This window comes from Hemiscyllium ocellatum, chromosome 11 (genome assembly GCF_020745735.1).
Source record: "Hemiscyllium ocellatum isolate sHemOce1 chromosome 11, sHemOce1.pat.X.cur, whole genome shotgun sequence".
Taxonomy (NCBI): domain Eukaryota; kingdom Metazoa; phylum Chordata; class Chondrichthyes; order Orectolobiformes; family Hemiscylliidae; genus Hemiscyllium; species Hemiscyllium ocellatum.
Genome location: NC_083411.1, coordinates 34,406,633 through 34,411,239, shown reverse-complemented (window position 1 = coordinate 34,411,239; position 4,607 = coordinate 34,406,633). Strand labels below are relative to the sequence as shown.

Below are 4,607 nucleotides of genomic sequence, written 5' to 3'. Positions count from 1 at the left end.
TGCCATATTTTGATGAGGAGGATGTTGAAGCCTTATTTATTTCGTTTGAAAAATTGACTAGGCTGATGGAATGGTCTGAGGATTAATGGGTAATGCTAGTTCAGACTAAACTGGTAGGCAGAGCTAGTGATATATTTGCCGCGCTGTCAGATGAGGGGTCAAGAGATTATGAAAAGGTTAAACAGGATATTTTAAGTGCTTAAGAATTGGCACCTAAAGCATATAGACAGTGGTTCAGAAACACAAAATGGAACCAGGTCTGACTTATGTTAAGTTTGAAATAATTAAACATAGTCATTTTGATCGATGAGTATGGGTTTCAAAGTAGATAAGTCCTTTGAGGCTCTATGAGAGATTATTTTGCTGAAGGAGTTTAAAAACTCCCTTCCAGAAATGGTAAGAATTTTTGTGGAGGAACAGAATTTGGGGAATTGGGAAGGGCAGCAGAATTAGCAGATGAGTACATGTTAGTGAATAAGACAAGATTCCGGCCAAAATTTCATCCTGTGAGGGAGAGAAGTTGGGAGAAGGGGAGATTCTGCACTACAAAACCCCCAAGAGTGGAGAGCACTGGTAGGAATTTATGCGGAATAAAAAAGAAGACCAAGAGGGTGAAAAGGGGGTGAAAGGCCTCAGGTGTTTCCACTGTGGTACAGTGGGACATGTAAAGTCACAGTGCTGTTGGTTAAAGAAAGGCGCAGTGGGAAATGATATGGTAAACGAAGCTAAGCCAGTGGCATTAGTGAACGTAGTAAAGGAAACCCCATGTAGAGCAAGGAGCTGCAGGAGAGTGCACAGCCTATGCAGGGGCTGAGTAAGGAGTTACGAGCTGATCTCAGCAAAGAATTTGCCTCTGTGGGTAAAGTTTACTCAGAAAGAAGTGGGCTGGGGGTGGGGGTGGGGGGAAGGACAAGAAATTATAATTTTGAGAGATACAGGGTCTAACCAGTTGCTGATAGTAAAGAATGAGCGAATATGCACTCTTTCTGATCTGTTACCTGAGAGTGTCGTAATTTGTGGGATAGATGGACAGAAATTTAGCATTCCCCATGTAAGGGTAGGTTGGAGTGCTCACTCAAGACAATAGACAATAGGTGCAGGAGTAGGTCATTCTGCCCTTCGAGCCTGCACCACCGTTCATTATGATCATGGCTGATCATCCTGTCAGTATCCTGTTCCTGCCTTATCTCCATAACCCTTGATTCCACTATCCTTGAGAGCTCTATCCAACTCTTTCTTAAACAAATCCAGAGACTGGGCCTCCATTGCCTTCTGGGGCAGAGCATTCCACACACCCATCACTCTCTGGGTGAAGATGTTTCTCCTCATCTCTGTCTTAAATGGCCTACCTCTTATTTTTAAGCTGTTTCCTCTGGTTCGGGACTCACCCATCAGCGGAAACATGTTTCCTGCCTCCAGAATGTCCAATCCTTTAATAATCTCATACGTCTCAATCAGATCCCCTCTCAGTCTTCTAAACTCAAGAGTATACAAGCCCAGTCTCTCCAATCTTTTAACATAAGATAGTCCCGCCATTCCAGGAATTTACCTCAGGAACCTACGCTGCATTCCCTCAATAGCAAGAATGTCTTTCCCCAAATTTGGAGACTAGAACTGCACACAATATTCCAGGTGCGGTCTCACCAGGGCCCTGTACAGCTGCAGAAGAACCTCTTTGCTTCTATACTCCATCCCTCTTGTTATGAAGGCCAGCACGCTATTAGCTTTCTTCACTACCTGCTGTACCTGCATGCTTGCCTTCATTGATTGGTGTACAAGAACACCCAGATCTCTTTGTCCTGCCCCTTTACCTAACTTGATTCCATTTAGGTAGTAATCTGCCTTCCTGTTCTTGCCACCAGAGTGGATAACCATACATTTATCGACATTAAACTGCATCTGCCATGTATCTGTCCACTCACCTAACCTGTCCAGGTCACCCTGTAATCTCCTAACATCCTCCTCACATTTCACCCTGCCACCCAGCCTTGTATCATCAGCAAATTTGCTAATGTTACTATTAGTATCATCTTCTATATCATTAATATATATTGTAAAAAGCTGCAGTCCCAGCATTGATCCCTGCGGTACCCCACTGGTCACCGCCTGCCATCAGAAAGGGAGCTGTTTATCACTACTGTTTGTTTCCTGTCAGCCAACCAATTTTCAATCCAAGTTAGTACTTTGTCCCCATTACTATGCGCCCTAATTTTGCTCACTAACCTCCTAAGTGGGACTTTATCAAAGGCTTTTTGAAAGTCCAGGTACACTACATCCACTGGGTCTCCCTTTTCCATTTTCAGAGTTACATTCTCAAAAAATTCCAGAAAATTAGTCAAGCATGATTTCCCCCTCATAAATCCATGCTGACTCTGACCTACCCTGTTACTACTATCCAGATGTGTCATAATTTCATCCTTTATAATAGACTCCAGCATCTTTCCCACCACTGAGGTCAGACTAACTGGTCTATAATTTCCTAATTTCTCTCTCGCTCCTTTCTTAAAAAGTGATACAACATTAGCCACCCTTCAATTGCAGGAACTGATCCTGAATCTATTGAACTCTGGAAAATAATCACCAACGCATCCACGATTTCTAGAGCCACCTCCTTCAGTTCCCTGGGATGTAGATCATCAGGCCCCGGGGACTTATCAGCCTTCAGACCTAACAGTCTCTCCAACATCAATTTCTGGCAAATATAAATTCCCTTGAGTTCAGGTCCTACAGCTACTGTTACCTCAGGGAGATTGCTTGTGTCTTCTCCAGTGAACACAGATCTGAAGTACAAATTCAATTCTTCTGCCATTTCTTTGTTCCCCATAATATATTCCCCTGTTTCTGTCTTCAATCTTAGTCTTAACCATTTTTTTCCCTTTCACATACAGAAAAAAGCTTTTACTATCCTCCTTTATATTTTTGGCCAGTTTTCCTTCGTACCTCATTTTTTTCTCTGCGTATTTCCTTCTTAGTAATCCTCTGTTGTTCTTTAAAAGCTTCCCAGTCCTCCCTTTTCCCACTCATCTTTGCTATGTTATACTTTTTCTCTTTTGACTTTATATGTTTCTTAACTTCCCTTGTCAGCCACGGCCACACCTGCCTCCTCATAGGATCTTTCTTCCTTTTTGGAATGAACTGATCCTGCATCTTTTGCATTATACCCAGAAATATCTGCCATTGTTCCTCCACTATCATCCCTGCTAAGGTATTGCACCATTGAACTTTAGCCAGCTCCTCCCTCATAGCTTCATAGTTCCCTTTATTCAACCGAAATATTGTCGCTACCAGTTGTACCCTCTCCTTTTCAAATTGAAAATTGAAGCTTATTGTGTTATGGTCGCTACCTCCTCATGGCTTCTTCACTTCGAGGTCCCTGATAAATTCTTGTTCATTGCACAATACCAGATCCAGAATTGCCTTCTCCCTGGTAGGCTCCAGCACCAGCTGTTCTAAGAATTCATCTCGGAGGCACTCCACAAAGATTCTTTCTTGAGGTCCAATACCATCCTAATTCTCCCAGTCTACCTGTATGTTGAAATCCCCCATAACAACTGCTGTAATATTTTTGCAACAGACCAATTTCAGATCCTTATTCAACTTACACCCGATATCCATATTACATTTGGGGGCCTGTAGATGACTCCCAAGAGGGTCTTTCTACCCTTAGGATTTCTCAGCTCTATCCATACTGATTCTACATCCCCTGATTCTAGGTCCCCCCGCGCAAGGGACTGAAATCATCCCTTACCAACAGGCCCCACCCCTCTGCCCACCAGTCTGTCCTTACGATAGCACGTATAGCCTTGAGTATTCATTTCCACTTGAAGCCATGTCTCAGTTATCCCCACAATATCATAGCGGCCAATTTCCAAAAGAGCCTGAAGCTCATCCATCTTATTTCTAATACTTCGTGCATTCATATATAGTATTTTTAATTTGTTACTGCCCTCACCCTCCCTATCAAACCCTATTTCACTCAACCGTACAGCATGATCCCTTTTTGAGTTTTCTGCTTCATTGATGCTATTGTCTTTCTTGACTTCCCTTATTCTAAATTTCCCTTTAATTTCCTTCTTAAACTTTCAGTTTGTCCCCCCCCCCCCCCCCCACTTAGCTTAAACGCAGCTGTGTTGCAGTATCAAACCTGCCTGCCAGAATGCTGGTCCCCAAACTGTTAAGGTGCAAACTGTCTCTTTTGTATAATTTATGCTTACCACTAGGGAATTTACAGCGAGAGTGATTGACAGAGTGTCATTTCCAGGAATTCAGTTTGTTCTTGGGAATGATTTGGCAGGATCCAAGTTGAGAGCAACACCCTAGGTTGTGGAGAAGCCCAAGGAATTGAGATGTTAAAATAGAAATATCCTGGTATTTTCCCAGGCTCTATAGTAATCAGATCTCACTATCATATGTTACTGCATAAAGTGGAAAGTAAAGAGAAAGGTGAAGGAGTTGAGATTCAGATAGTGGACACTGTGTTTGACATAATGGTGCAGGAAAAACCTGAACAGGCAGAGGGTCAGACAGGAGTGTTTGGTCATGAAAGACTCAGACTTGCAACAGCAAGACAAGCCAATAAAAGATACATATGTGGATGTGTACTTTGA

The 4,607-nt window shown here is 42.7% G+C and overlaps 1 non-coding gene across 1 annotated transcript; it reads left to right on the top strand.

Annotated features, from left to right (window-relative positions):
• Positions 1-1,014: 1,014 nt before the first annotated feature.
• On the top strand, positions 1,015-1,142 carry LOC132820564 (U6atac minor spliceosomal RNA). Its single transcript, XR_009645224.1, has one exon. It is a non-coding gene; the product is annotated as a U6atac minor spliceosomal RNA (small nuclear RNA).
• The last annotated feature ends 3,465 nt before the right edge of the window (positions 1,143-4,607 follow it).